Here is a 16522-nt window from a genome sequence, read left to right on the forward strand (position 1 = left end):
AGCGTCCTTCTCCCCCCTCTGTTTTACCCATTTCCCTTCAGCGTCTTTTCCTCTCCACCTTACCTTTCCTTCCTTTCTCCCTCCCTGCCGCTTACCTTCGTGGCGCTTTCACCCCCCCTTACCTTCGTGGTGCTTTCACCCCCCCCTCCAACAGGCCCGGGCCGACAAACTTCCCTGCCCTGTGCTGGCGATGTCTAAACTGCCTTCTTACGGCAGCCGAAGTATTGTAGTTTCATATGGCTGCCGTAAAGGTTGTTTCTGATGCAACTTCCGGTTGCGTCAGAGACGACCTTTACGGCAGCCATATGCAACTACAACACTGCGGCTGCCGTAAGAAGACAGTTTAGACATCGCCAGCACAGGGCAGGGAGGTTTGTCGGACCGGACCGGGCCTGGGGCTCTGGTGAAAGTGCCACGAAGGAGGGCGGCAGTAAGGAGGGAGAGAGCGCAATAGGGACCGGGCCGGCTGTGCACCCCCCTAAGGCTGCACCTGGGGGGTGGACTGCCCCCCCCCTTGGTACGCCACTGCACACAATATAATCTTAATACATAATAGTAACCATAAATTAAATTAACCAGCCAATGCTAAATATTCACTTAACCGGTTAAGTTAGCGCAGGTCAAAAAAAAAAAAAATAGAAATTCAATGCTGGACATTGGAAATGGAATGGCATTGAATATATGAAGTTCAACGTTGAGAATGTAAAGTATTACATGTGGGAAGCAGAAACCCGAGGTACAACTATACGATGGGAGGGATGTTATTAAATGAGAGTACCCAAGAAAGGGACTTGGGGGTAATGGTGGACATGACAATGAAGCCAACAGCACAGTGCGCAGCGGCCGCTAAGAGAGCGAATAGAATGCTAGGTATAATCAAGAAGGGTATTACTACCAGAACGAAAGAAGTTATCTTGCCGTTGTATTGGGCAATGGTGCTTCCGCATCTAGAGTACTGCGTCCAATATTGGTCGCCGTACCTTAAGAAAGATATGGCGTTACTCGAGAGGGTTCAGAGGAGAGCGACAAGTCTGATAAAAGGGATGGAAAACCTTTCATACGCTGAGAAATTGGAGAAACTGGGTCTCTTTTCTCTGGAGAAGAGGAGACTTAGAGGGGATATGATAGAGACTTACAAGATCATGAAGGGCATAGAGAGAGTAGAGAGGGACAGATTCTTCAAACTTTCGAATAATAAAAGAACAAGAGGGCATTCGGAAAAGTTGAAAGGGGACAGATTCAAAACGAATGCTAGGAAGTTCTTCTTTATCCAATGTGTGGTGGACACCTGGAATGCGCTTCCAGAGAGTGTAATAGGGCAGAGTATGGTACTGGGGTTCAAGAAAGGATTGGACAATTTCCTGCTGGAAAAGGGGGTAAAGATAGAGGATTACTGCACAGGTCCTAGACCTGTTGGGCCTCCGCGTGAGCGGACTGCTAGGCACGATGGACCTCAGGTCTGACCCAGTGGAGGCATTGCTTATGTTCTTATATTTGGGAGGTAGGTTTCAAAGCGGTCAAGGCAGACGACTAAAATATGCAATCACTAACAACTATAGAAAAATAATCAAGGAATGAATTAGTATGTTTATGGATTAGGCTCGAGAAATTTTGAGATTGATCGTATCAAGCGTAATTTGTAGAAGCATGTTTTGACTATGTGACTAATATGGTCGTGAAATTCCTTGATTATAGCTAAAATGGATTATTGTAACTCTCTTTTACTTAATATCTCACAAAAGGAAAAAAGAAGACTACAAATTATTCAAAATACAGCCGTTAAGTTAATCCACAATGCAAAGAAATATGACCACGTCACACCCTTAATGATCGACTCCCATTGGCTTCCAATAAGCCATCGCATCACCTTTAAGGTGCTACTTTTAGTATTTAAAACATTAATCTTCAATGAACCCCAATATATATCCAGAATGCTAATCCCTCATAATACCTCTCGATCGCTTCGGTCGACTTCCCGGAACCTCTTAGCTATCCCATCTCTAAAAATAGTAGGCACAGGAAGACATGATATGTTTTCCGTAATGGGTCCTCAATTGTAGAACTCATTACCTCAATATATTAAAGACAAAAAGGACCTTATTTCTTTTAAAAAATCCTTAAAAATTTATCTTTTTAAAGATGCTTTTAATATTTAAATTTTAAGACATGATATAATGTTTCAGGCTTTTAAATTCCTCCCCTCCCTTTTGTTTTATCCTTCTTTGTTTATTCCCTAAAAGAAAGAATTGTAACTTTTCCCTCCTTTCCTCTCTGTTCCATGTTTGTTTTAATTGTAAGATTCATGTTACTTCGTAAGTTTTTTTTTGTAACCTATTTTCTATTTATATGATTGTACATCGCTTAGCAAATTGATTAAGCGATTAATCAAATACCAATAAACTTGAACTATAGAAAAATAGACAAATATAGAGTAATATATAGACACATTATGATCACTAAATTGAAAATAAAATTATTTTTCCTACCTTTGTTGTCTAGTGATTTCACTATATTTCCAATATTTCTTTCTGCCTCCTGCACGTTTCCTCTCCTCCGGACCCCATTCCCTTCCCCAACCAACATCTCTCTCTGTCCCTCCATGTGTCCAACTTTTCTTCCTGGCTCCTCCACCTATATTGGCTACATCTCTCTCTCACTGTCCATCTGTCTTGAGAAATCCAGGCATCTCCCCCACCCCCTCTACTGCCACATCCAACATTTCTCCCTCTCTCATCATCTAGACTAGATCATGTGCACCACTGCCCATCAGCCCCATGCCCATTTCTCTATCACCCCTCTCCAGCACAATGCTACATTTCTCCCTCCATCACTATGTCCAACATTTCTCCTCCTTGCATCCCCTTCAATCTGCCCTCTTCACCATCATATCCAACATTTCTCCCTCATCCTTCTATTCCCCAGGCATCTCTACCTCACTCCTCTCTCTCTATGCCCAATTTTCCTTTCTTTCTTTCCCCATGTTCACCATCTCTCACTCACACTCATGCCCATCAATTCTCCCTTTATATTCCCTCTCTCCTATGTCCCTTCTGTGTCAAGTTCATGCCCTCCCTCCCCCAAAAGCCGAAGGCGCTACCGGAGATCCCTTCTTTCCCCCCCACTGAAGTAGCCACCGGGGATCCCTCCCTGTCTGCCTGCTGCACCACCCTCAAAGCTGACCCTGCCACCTTGCTGGAGCAGACATGCTTCACCCCCCCCCAGCAGCAACTCCATGCAGGGATGGGTCATGGCGCATGCAGTGACTCACATGCTGCCAGCTCACAAGTCTTCCCCCCGTCAATTCTGACGTCAGAGAGAAGGTTCCAGGCCAGCCAGGCAGCGATTGGCTGGCCTGAAACCTTCTCTCCGTCAGAATTGACATTAGGGGAAAGGCTTGTGGGCCGGCCACGTGCGAGTCACTGCACGCGCTGGCCATGGCTTGCCCCTGTGCGGAGTTGCTGCTGGGGGGGATGCAGCATGTCAGCTCCGGCGAGGTGGCAGGGTCAGCTTTGGGGGTGGTACAGCAGGCAGGGAGGGATCGCCGTCTGCTTCAGTGGGGGACAGGCAGGGATTCCCAGTGGGAAGCAGACCGCAGTTCCCCAAGGGTACACATACCGCGTGTTGAGAAACACTGCCTTAAACCTTATTCCAGTGCAATAGGTGAGTCATTCTAGACATGTGGGTTATATTTCCTAATAGCAGTGAGCCATCTGCAAAAGGAATCCACTCTGGGGTTTTTTTTCTCTGACTCTCCTCTACTTCACTGGGAGCTCTACTGGCACCTGGAATTTCTCCCTTCTGCATACAGCCTGAAGAAGTGTTTCTGTTCTGCTCGCCCCTTTTTCTTATATTCTGCGGGGTTTTCTTTGTGGTCAGAGCATTTCTTTAGCTCTGCCTGCAATAGAGAAGCAGGCTCTGGTCTGCAGCTGACAGGCTGAACCCTGGTGGTAGCTTTTGATCAGCCTTTATTTGTTTCTTTGGAGCTCAGAGCATCCTTGCTTTATCCACACCTTCTGTGTAGGAGGGCTTCAAGCGTAGGCTGTTAGGCACCTTTAGGAAGATCAGTGGTGTCTCGTAGGATGCCGGCTGCAATTTTCGCCTCCACCCTTACTCAGTGGCGTACCTAGGGTATGTGGCACCCGGGGCCCATCATTTTTTGACCCCCCCCCCCCCCCCATGTAAAAAATTTTTTTTTTTTTTTTTTTTTTTGCAATAACCATGAAATGGAATAAATGGTCAGAATAGAAACAGGCAGTGAAAATTTTCTTTTATTGAACCTCATATATGTAACCATTATTCCAAACATAACATAACATAAATTATGTCTAAATTGTCATGACATTAGAAGTACATATGGAGTAGTTGCAGGTGATGCTTGGGACAGTTCTGATTGTGTTAGTTCGGTTTTATGTGTTTTTTTTAATAGAAGGGTTTTTATTTCTTTTTGAAGGTTTTGCAGTCTGTGGTTGATATCAATTGGTTGTAGAGTTGGGGGTCGAGTGTTGCAGCTCGAATGGCTAGGAGGTTGTCGAACAGTTTTTTTCTTTTGACGTTTTTGGTTGGAGGGTGTGTGAATGGTGCACAAGTTCTCCTATGTCTGTTTGAAGTGGATTGAATTATTTAGCTGAAGAAATTAGTTACCCCCCATTCCACACACATTAATTCTCTTCCATTTTTGTTCCCATTATAAAAAACACTGATAAGTTCCCAGAAAAAAAATACATTAAAATAAGAAGTGAAAACAAAGGCCCCTACAGATGAGAACATAACATAAGAATAGCCTAACTGGGTCAGACCAATGGTCCATCATGCCCAGTAGCCCATTCTCATGGTAGCCAATCCAGGACACTAATACCTGGTCAAAACCCAAAGAGTAGCAACATTCCATGCTACCGATCCAGGGCAAGCAGACACTTCCCCCATGTCTTAATAACAGATTATGGACTTTTCCTCCAGGAATTTGTCCAAATCTTTCTTAAAACCAGCTACACTATCTGCTTTTACCATAACTTCTGGCCACTTCATTTTTAAGTTTAGATCTTTCCTTTCAAACAGAGACCTTGCTAGATGTCAAATACAGCACAAGGTAACTTCACATGGACTTAGCTGTGCAGGAAATGTGAATCTCCTCATACACCCACCATATAGTGCAAAAATGTGCAAAGGTCTGTTTTTTTTCTTTCGATCACTACATAGCCTAATGCCACACAAGCAGCGCTGTTACAAACATATTCTGTAGGTCAATGCTAAGGATAACAAAGTTTCCTTCCTTGGACCAGAAGGAGATAAACCACTGGAAGAGATCCCAAAACAACACCCAAAGACCCACTCAGTGTGTGAATCAGTTGAGTGGAGTGGACTAACTGGGGGGTGGAAATGGGCCCGGAGTTTGCTCAGCAGAATTTCCCAGACCACCTCTTCCTCTCAACACATTGACACGCTGCCACCATCACCACTAGGAACACCTCACTGGGTAGGCCAGCTATGCTATAAACTTTATAAAACACATTATTATATTTTCTTATAAAGCACATATTTTAACTGACCTCTCTGACATCCTCAGCCTTTCCATTCACAAAAATAGAAGGAAGAAAAGTTCCCATTTCCTGCTGTCTCATGTCCCCGGCCTATACAATATTTTTTTTCTGCAGACCCTTCAAAAGTCTGACCAAATCCTCGTTTCACTTGCATTATAAAGTACTGAGGATGCCATCTCTCCCCAATCCCAGGTCCTAAAGTCTAAGACAGTAGCGCAAACTAATGCTGCCAGATACAGGAAAAAAAAATTTTGATTCGATTCAGCCCTATTGAATTGGTTTTTCAATTCGATTTTCCTGCCCAGTTGGGTGATTTTTTTCAAAACTCCTGGTGGGTTTTATAGCTTTTTCACCCCCTTTGGCTTCTCCTAACCACACTGGCGCTGTGGTGTAAATAAAATAAAGAAACAAAAAGGACTTTTCCTCTCTCTGTTAAATCCTAGCTCACGTTTGCAGTCCAACACCAGCTCTGGCAGGATACACATTTCAAATCTGACATGTTATAATCACAAAACAGAAAATAAAATTAATTTTCTACCTTTTGTTGTCTGGTTATATTTCAAATCTTGTTGGTCCAAGGCTCTGGTTTTCTTCTGATAACTTGCTTGCCAGGGTCTCCTTCTTTCTGCATGCTAACCATCCATCTGCCAACTCTGTCCTCCCTTTCCATTTCCCTTCCCTTCCCAGGAAGTCTGGTATCTTTCCTTTTTTTCATCTCCCTCCACAGATCCACCTTTTCTTAAATACCCTTTCATCCGGCATCTCTCCCTCCTTCCCCACCATCCCAGAGTCCACCATCTCTCCGTTTCTTTTCCTAATTACCCTCCTATCCAGTATCTCTATCCCTCCTCCACACCATCCCTTGTGTCCAATTTCTCTCCCTTTCTGTTCCTTCCCTCCCTAACTCCCATGGTCCATCATCTCTCTCCCTCTCCTCTATTTTCAGACCCATTATTTCTTCCCCCCCCCAAAGTTTGGCATATGCATGTCTCTTTGAACACCCCCTTCCCTCCGTGTACTTCTAAATCATGGTCCCCCCCCAAAGGCCTGTCCCCCCCTTAAAGGTCTGCCTGTCCCCCCTTGAAGGCCTGCACCCCCCTTGAAGGCCTGTCCCTTCCCCTTGTAGGCCTGTCCCCCCCTTGAAGGCCTGCCTGCCTGTCCCCCCCTTGAAGGTCTGCACCCCCCGAAGGCCTGCACCCCCCCGAAGGCCTGTCCCCCACTTGAAGGCCTGTCCCACCCCCTTGTAGCTTCTCCCCCCCCTTGTAGGCCTGTCCCCCCTTGAAGGCCTTCCTGCCTGCCTTTCCCCCCTTGAAGGCCTGTCCCCCCTTGAAGGCCTACACCCCCTTGAAGGCCTGCACCACCCCCCTCGAAGGCCTGCACTCCCTTGAAGGTCTGCACCCCCTCCCCCGAAGGCCTGTCCCCCACTTGAAGGCTTGTACCACCCCCTTGTAGCTTCTCCCCCCCTTGTAGGCCTGTCCCCCCCTTGAAGGCCTGCCTGCCTTTCCCCCCCTTGAAGGCCTGCACCCCCTTGAAGGACTGCCCCCCCCCCCCGAAGGCCTGCACTCCCTTGAAGGTCTGCACCCCCCCGAAGGCCTGTCCCCCCCTTGAAGGCCTGTCCCACCCCCTTGTAGGCCTGTCCCCCCCTTGTAGGCCTGTCCCCCCTTTAAGGCCTGCCTGCCTGCCTTTCCCCCCCTTGAAGGCCTGTCTCCCCCTTGAAGGCCTGCACCCCCCTTGAAGGCCTGCACCCCCCCTTGAAGGCCTGTCCCCCCCCCTTGTAGGCCTGTCCCCCCCCTTGTAGGCCTGTCCCCCCCCTTGAAGGCCTGCCTGCCTTTCCCCCCTTGAAGGCCTGTTCCCCCCCTTGAAGGCCTGCACCCCCTTGAAGGTCTGCACCCCCCCAAAGGCCTACACCCCCCCGAAGGCCTGCACCCCCCTGAAGGCCTGCCTGCCCCCCTTGAAGGCCTGCACCCCTTGAAGGTCTGCACCCCCCCCCCCCGAAGGCCTGTCCCCCCTTGAAGGCCTGCCTGCCTGCCTGTCACCCCCTCCCCCTTGAAAGCCTGCTTGCCTGCCCGCCCGCCCCACCCTGAAGGCCTGATGCCCCGACCCACCCCGAAGGACCGCTCGCCCCCCTGGCCTCCCCGCACCACCTATGAAGCAGCCGCAGGAGGATCGTGAAGTCAGCGTCAGCGATCCCTGCGCTGCTTCCTGCGCCACAGTCCCGCCCCCCCTCTGACGTCAGAGGAGGGGCGGGATCGCGGCGCAGGAAGCAGCGCAGGGATGCTGACGCTGACTTCGCGATCCTGCTGCGGGCTGCTTCACAGGTGGTGCAGGAAGGTCAGTGGGGCGAGCGGTCCTTCGGGGGTGGCGGGGGACTGAACGGCAAGGCCGGGAACACCCCCTTAGGGCTGGTACCCGCCCCCCCCGCCCCCCCCTAGGTACGCCACTGCCCTTACTGTGTCTGCCAGTCCACGAGGTTAAAGGTACAGTCGGACATCATGGCTGACTGGCTGCCACAGAAGGGAGAGAGGGCATGAACTTGGGATAAAGGAGGGAGCGTGTTGGGACGTGGACAGGGCATGAACTTTAGACAAAGATAGGAAGGAGGGGGGGCATGAACTTGGGACACAGAAGGGAGAGAGGAAGGGGGCACAAACTTGGGACATAGGATGGCAGGAAGGAAAGAGATAATAAGGTGGGTGAGGGAACAAAGGGTGAATTGTTGGGCATGGGTGAGTGAGAAGGAAAGAGATGATACACATGGGAAAAGGAAGAAAGAGGAGAATTATTGGGCATGCGGAGGAATGAGGTAGAAATGAATGGGGAAGAGAAAGATGAACAAAAAAAAGAGACGGCAGTGATGATGTACAGGATGCCAAGACTTTACTGAACAATCGTAAAAACATGAAATAGTTTGTATCCAAAAGGATTGATAAGACCAGACCCAACAAGGTCTGTGTTTCGAAGAAAACACTCCTTCCTCAGGGGTCCTAATGTGATGAAATGTGTATCTGAATAACAATGATGACAGCAAAAAGATTATTGATGCTATGGTTTATTTAAAAATGGGGGTGTGAAAAAAATGAGGTGAAGCATACATTAGCTAAGTGTGAAGCAGTTATTTGCAAAGGTTGAAAAGTGATGATGAATGTTGTATAAGTTTGGTGATTATTTCAACTTAATATTAAAATGAAGTGAATTGAATCAAGTGATGGTGAACATAACGTAAGATTGGTGATTATATAGACATAATAATGAATGAAAGTGAATCTAGTGAAATGTGATAAAAATGACTCCTTACGTAAATGGATATGGGAAGGTGAGAACCAGAAGCCATGTGTATGGTAAAGGGTGAAAATATTTATGAGAATACATACCTAACACGTGTCGAAACAAAATAAAATGATGGATAACAATTGAATAAAAACTAGAAACAGCAAAAGGAATGTGTGAGTCCATCAGCAACAAAGAGAGGTAATGTATGATAAAATAAACATTAAAAAGCATAGTGGATAAAAGAAGCCCATTATGAAGTAAAGCGTGAACATAAAGACAACAAAAATCATAATATGAAAATGTAAGTGTGATAATGAGCCGGAGTATCAAGATGACATAATACATTTTGAAAAATTTATTTATTATTTTTTAAAAATTGCAATTTAAAAGAGAGCGGGACAATGTACAGTGCTGGCTTGAGACTGAGTGCAAGAGCGCACAAAAAGCATATGAATATTACTGTGCATTTGGATCATAAGGTAACAATGAAGAAACCGGCATGCGACTTGAAGGCAGTGAAGTGTGAATTAATGTGTTAGGCGGCACCGTGGCTTAAAAAGGGGCAGTAATCGGTCTTATAAGCTCCGGTATGGTGCAGGAAAAGAAAGGCAAAAGAAAAAAATGTGTGATAACATGAAGGAACTAGATGAGACACAGAAATGTTGGATATGATGGTGGAGAGGGAACAGTAGAACAGATTGAAAAGGATGCGAGAGAGGAATGTTGGATATGGTGATGTAGGGAGAGATGTGGCATGGTGCTGGAGAAGGGTGATAGGAGAAATGTTGGGCATAGGGCTGGAGGGCAGGGACAAAAAATGCTGCACATGATCCGGGGGATTAGAGAGGGAGAAATGTTGGATGTGGCAGTAGAGGGGATGGAAGAAATGCACTACAGAATGATACAGGGACAAATGTCACCATCCCCGCAGGAACTCAATTTCCCCGTCCCATCTCCATGAGTTTTGTCGCTGTCCCTGCCCCATTTCTGTAAGCTCTGCCTTAACTGCTCAAGCCTCGAACACTTATGATTTTAAAGTGTTTGAGGCAACATTTTTGGATGGACCTCACTCTATTTGCCCGAAGTTGACTATTGAACTTATTTTTGTGTGTGTGTGCTCCTCAACTGTTCTGTTCAAGGGGAGGGGGAGGGGTTAAATGATATGTGTATTGAAGAAAATTGTTGTAAGTTTCATTATTTACACTGTGTTAACTTTCAATAAATATAAATATGTGGAAAGGCATAATAAAAAAAAAGTCTAAGTCCCCTTTTGGCCTAGGCCCTAAACGCTGAAAGTAGAAGCAGGGAAAATGTCCATTCTCAAAAAAAACATCCAAAAGGAGGGTTTTAAAAAATAATGGTCTGCCTTACATTCAGCTGTTTAAACACCCAGACCACCACTACGTCTACACTAACAACATATATTCAACCAAAAAAAGCCTAAGTTCCAAACGCCAACACAAGAGCTTTTAAGCAAAGGAGAAGCTAGTCCTTCGCCTAAAAGCTGGATTCTGTAACTGGTGTCTGTCAAAAAGAACACCGGTTACAGAATCCCCCCCCCCCAGCAACAATCGTGGCAGGAGAGATAGCCAATCTCTCCTGCCGTGACCCCTCCCCCAATCGGATTGGGCAGGAGGGAGCCCAAGCCCCCCTGCCACTGTAACCCCCACCCTCCTTGACACAATCGGGGCAGGAGGGATCCCAGGCCCTCCTGCCCCGATGTAGCCCACCCTACTCGGCCCTCCTGAACAACCCCCCACCCGAAGTGCCACGGTTCAGGGGGGTGGGTGGTCGCTATCGCGGCAGGAGAGATGAGTCACCTGAGCCACCAAGGTGCCAACATCTGTGATTCAGGGACGTTGCTACTGCCTGCCAAGCTTGGCAAAAGGGACCCCTGGCCACCTTCAGAGGAAGTCCTTAGCTGACAAAGCTTGAGGGTCCTTATCAGCATGAATATTTAGGAGTATTTATATTTGCATTAGAGGCTCTGGCAGAGATCCATTTACAAAGTATGTATTTTTCCCAAGTAATATAATAAAATATATTTGCTTATATGTAAGTGGGTCTCTACCAGAACATAAGAACATGCTGGGTGAGACCAGTGGTCCATCATGCCCAGCAGTCTGCTCACAAGGCGTCCCTTAGGTCAAAGACCTGTGCCTACTAGTCTAGCCTTACCTAAATATATATGTTCTGGTCCAGCAGGAACTTATCTAACCTTTTTTTGAATCCCTGTAGGGTGCTTTCCCCTATAACAGCCTCTGGAAGAGCGTTCCCGATTTCTACCACTCTGGGTGAAGAACTTCCTTACATTTGTACAGTCTATCCCCTTTAACTTTAGAAAGTGCCCTCTCATTCTCTCCATCTTAGAGAGTGAACAATCTCTCTTTCTCTAGCATAACTACTTCTGAAGTTTATGGGGACAGAAGATATTGCTTATGCGAATGGGCAGTGATGAATTCAATTCCAGTGGTGATGGGTGGGGACAAGTTTGATTCCAGTGGTGACGGGTTTGATTTCTCTCCTTGCACAACTCTCTAAGGGCCATCTTGCTTCAAAACATTTTCAGCCTCTCTCTTACGGAAAGGTTTTCTAAGAAGGTTATGAGGATGGAGGTTTTGCTCTGTTGGAAATGGTCAAAACCCTGTTCCTGGTTTTTTAACTGTGGAGGTGGCTGGGGCTTCTGTGAGAGCAAGGGCCCTGAATGACTTGGGAGGAATGAGAGGGAGAAAAAGCACGGTTACTTACTGTAACAGGTGTTATCCAGGGAAAGCAGGCAGCTATTCTCACATACGAGTGACATCATCGACGAAGCCCAGATGCGGACGCCTCACAAGCAGACTTGTTTGAAGAAACTCAAAGTTTCGAGTCACCTGCACCACTCATGCGCAAGTACCTTCCCGCCCAGCGCAGGGCGCGTCTCCTCAGTTCAAATAGCTAGCAGAGAAGCCAACCAGGGAAGGTGGGTGGGTTGTGAGAATAGCTGCCTGCTGTCCCTGGATAACACCTGTTACGGTAAGTAACTGTGCTTTATCCCAGGACAAGCAGGCAGGTATTCTCACATATGGGTGACCTCCAAGCTACTTTTAATATGGAGAGAAGTATATAAAATATCCTGTGATAATGTGTTTAAACAATACCTTCTATAATCATAGTTAGACTTATAATTAAATCCAATAATTGTATGTCGTGAAAATCTCAGACCCTGAACCCGTGACTGGTGTTATCACCAAAATGGGGTTCATTTAGGGGACCATCATAGTTTTTCACTGTCCCCGCAACCATCCACCAAAAAATATATTATATAAATGCCAAATAGACAAAACTTATCTGTGAATGGGATGGTATGATGTCGATAATGAACCTCAACGGTGAGTGAATAATTCTGGTGCTTGTGGTGTGTTAAAAACAATCACTGTAATTCCTTCGTGTTATATGCTTGTCCCAGCTTTCTGTTCCAGCCGAATCTTGGAGCCAGTAATAGTATGAGATTTGTGAGTAGTTACGGATTTATTATGACATTGAAGTATCTTGATTCCACTAGAAAGATAACATAGATAACCGAATATAGTGGTTTAAATGTTAAATTTTTGACATATTTAATTAGCTCTCTGTTTTTCCTGTATACTTGTTCTCATAGAGTCCTTCCCTGAAGAAGGAAGTTATTCGAAACTCGAGTTAGGGGGGACAAGCATTTAACACGAAGGAATTACAGTGATTGTTTTTAACACACCACAAGCACCAGAATTATTCACTCACCGTTGAGGTTCATTATCGACATCATACCATCCCATTCACAGATAAGTTTTGTCTATTTGGCATTTATATAATATATTTTTTGGTGGATGGTTGCGGGGACAGTGATGGTCCCCTAAATGAACCCCATTTTGGTGATAACACCAGTCACGGGTTCAGGGTCTGAGATTTTCACGACATATAATTATTGGATTTAATTATAAGTCTAACTGTGATTATAGAAGGTATTGACCTCCAAGCTAACCATAATGGGATGGTGGGAGTGTTGGCAATTTAGGAGAATAAATTTTGTAATACTGTTTGGCCAAACTGTCCATCCCGTCTGAAAAAAAGTATCCAGACAATAGTGAGAAGTGAAGGTATGAACCGAGGACCAAGTAGCATCTTTACAAATTTCCTCAATAGGTGTAGATCTGAGGAAAGCTACTGAAGCTGCCATTGCTCTGACTTTATGGGCTGTGACTTTACTGTGAAGGGGTAATCCAGCCTGGGCATAGCAGAAAGAGATACAAGCCGCCATCCAGTTGGAGATGGTACACTTAGAAATAGGATCCAACTTATTTGGATCGAAGGAAACAAAAAGTTGAGGAGCAGTTCTGTGTGGTTTGGTGCGTTCCAAGGGAACTGGTTCGATGGCATGGAGAGAAAGCAGAGCTTGAGCTTCCTGAAAAAGAAGGGCGGTCTGGGATGGTTTGGAAGGATACTCTCTTGGAGGAAGCTCTGGTGGAACCTGAGTAAAATGAAGAGAGTATCCTTCTCTGATGATGGTAAGCACCCAGAGGTCGGATGTAATTATTGTCCATCGGTTGTAAAAATGATGGAGACGACCTCCTATAGGGGGAAAAGGAGACAGAGACAGAATGGTGGAGGTTATGCTCTGTTGTAAACAGTCAAAAAGGATGAGAAGCCTTAGGTGCAGCAGAAGGTTGGGGTTTCTGTTGCTTTTGAGGTTGCTGTTTTTTCAGAAGAGGGCTGCTGTTTTTTCAGAGGAGTGCGAGTATAAGGAGCCGGCTTTGCAGCAAAACACCTTTGAGCAGGGCGTGCAGGCTTGGCAGGAGCTGACTTTGGCTTAGGTCTGACTATAGAAGCAAATGATTTTACATGGCCAGATAATTTCTTGGTGGCTGCCTCGATGGATTCATCAAAGAGGTTGTTGCCCTCATAAGGAATGTTAGCCAAGCGGTCTTGAAGGTTAGAGTCCATTTCAATGGTACGAAGCCATGCAAGACGACGCATAACTACAGAGCAAGCAGCTGCTCGGGCAGATAACTCGAAGGCATCATAAGATGATTGGAGGAGATGCAGATGTAATTGAGAGAAAGAAGCAATGACTTCTTGAAACTCAAAATGCATTTGGGCATCCAAATAATTCAAAAACTTTGGTGGAAGAGAAAGAAAAAATTCAAAGTAAGCGATGAAATAAAAATTATAATTGAGGACTTTAGAGGACATCATAGCATTCTGGTAGATGCGACGTCCAAATTTGTCCATAGTTTTCCCTTCACTTCCAGGAGGGACGGTAGCGTAAACCTTGGAAGGATGGGACCTTTTCAAGGAGGACTCAACCAGCCGGGATTGATGAGATAACTGAGAATTGTCAAACCCTTATATCTAGAGTCCAATTTCCCTGGAACAGCCGGTATGGAAAAAAGTGTTTCCATGCAACGACCAAAAGTCTGATTCAAAAGCTTATGAAGTGGAAGCTTAAGAGACTCTGCCGGAAGTTGAGGAAGATGCATGACTTCGAGATACTCCTTAGAATATTTGGAGCCAGTATCCAATTGAATATCCAAGTCCACAGCCATCTGTCGCAGGAAAGACGAGAAAGATAGCTGATCTGCCAATGATTTGCCTCGAGAAGGACTCGAAGATGTCGAGGCAGCCTGTGTTGAAGAAGCTTCATCAGGGAAAAAGGCATCAAAGGAACCTGGTGACTTGGACGAGGCAATCAAGACCGGAACATCCTCGAGGTCTGGCATCGGAGACCTCGAACGAGGAGTCGGTAGTCTGGTCGAGGTTGGAGTAGATCGAGGCTTCGAGGAAGATGTTCTGTCATGAGAAGAACTATGCCTTGAAGGATGCCTCGATGAAGGCCTCGAATGTTGGTGAGAACCGTGTCTGGAACCAGAACTCAAGCATCGAGGAGATTTTGCCTCGGAGACGTGGACAGCCGATGCTGATGTATGAATAGGACTAGAGGCTGTAGATCGAAGCTCCAGAGGCTTGGTGGAGGAACCTCGATGCACTCTCAAAGACTCTGCTCCTTGTATAGAGTGTGAGGATTCTCGTCGAGGCACTCGCACAGAATCTGCTCCTTGCTTTATGTGCTTGGATGCCAGACCAGACACTCGCAGAGATTCTGCTCCCTGCAAAGAGTGTGTAAGTTCAGACTGGGGCAAAGGAAGCGGCTCGACCTTGCGGGAGTCTGCTGAATGCCCAGGCTGGATAAGAGGAAGCAGTTTGGGTCCCATGTTAATAAGGAACTGAATAAACTGCTTCTCTAACATGGTCTGGAAAGAAGCCGGCAAGGATGGATCCGCATCTGAAACTGGACCACCTGCTTTGGCTGGAGGTTCCTTCAAGGTAGTGTGTGTGCTTCGATTTGGGAGTCTTAGACACTTTAATCACCACCGGCGGAACCGACTGCTGAGCTATCTGACCTGAGGAAACGGGAAGATACAGCAGATGACATCGAAGCAAGAGCCGCAGCAAACGACGAAGGTCTGATGAGGCTCGAGGTTGGAAGCAGTAGGCGCAGAAGGAGCCTCGGTGGAAGTCGAGGCCGAAGACGCCTTCGAAGTCGAGGGATCAGTAGGAGACTTCATCTCGAAGAGCTTGTCCACCAAAATGCAACGACGCTTGAAAGCACGAGGCTGAAGTGTTTGGCAAGGCAGGCACGACCTAGGATGATGTTTTGGCCCAAGGCACTCGAGGCAGCATCCGGGAGGGTCCGTGAGAGAGATCACGCGCTGACACTTGCTACACCTCATGAAGCCCCTAGCAGGCTGGGACATAGACGGAAAAATAGCCGCCGCAAAATCGGACGGCCTGTCCCAGAAAACGAACGGAAGAAAATTTTTTTTTAAACTAAAAGAAATAAAATAAAACAGCGATTCGTGAGGAAAAAAACACAAACCGCGGTTGAGAGAAGGCACAAACTGAACAAAGTTAAACGCAGAGAGTCAAAGACGGACTTCTCGGCTCCGCGGAGAACTGAGGAGACGCGCCCTGCGCTGGGTGGGAAGGCACTCGTGCATGCGCGGTGGGCGACTCGAAACTTCGAGTTTCTTCAAGCAAGTCTGCTTGCGAGGCGTCCGCATCCGGGCTCCGTCGATGATGTCATCCATATGTGAGAATACCTGCCTGCTTGTCCTGGGATAAATACTGATACCTGTCAGGAGTAGTAGGATCTCTATTGCCCTTTGCTAGAAAATCTAGAAGAGGAGGCCTGTTATGAAGTGGGCCTGGAGAAAGTCTTGTGTGTCCAAGTGCTGCTTAATGAGGCTAGAAGCTTCAAACACTTAACACTGAAGAAATTCTCTCCATGGCACAGAATATCAGCAAGCTTCTCCTGCACTTTAAAGCCCACAGTCACTCAATTCTGCAGCTGTCAATCCCCATTACAGAGGATCTCAATGTCATATAAAAAATATCATAGGTTACAAGAACTATGTATTTTTCACACTTTCCCTTTGTTTAATAGTTTGTGGAGTTAGTCAGCCTTCTTCCAAGTGAGAGAGTCAGCAAACTCCATTATACTATATATAATGTTCTACAAGTCCATGGTCATGAAAACCTGGTAGGATGCTATGCAAGAAGTGAGCATAGCATTCTGAAAAAAATTCTTCCCAAAGACTCCAAGGTCCATACTTCTCCCCCTCGTTCCTTGGAATGAGTCTTTGTATACTTTGCTCTTTTGAGACCAGATTCAACCTCTATGGAAAGGTAAGGAAGTTGTA

Source organism: Geotrypetes seraphini, chromosome 2 (genome assembly GCF_902459505.1).
Source record: "Geotrypetes seraphini chromosome 2, aGeoSer1.1, whole genome shotgun sequence".
Lineage (NCBI taxonomy): Eukaryota > Metazoa > Chordata > Amphibia > Gymnophiona > Dermophiidae > Geotrypetes > Geotrypetes seraphini.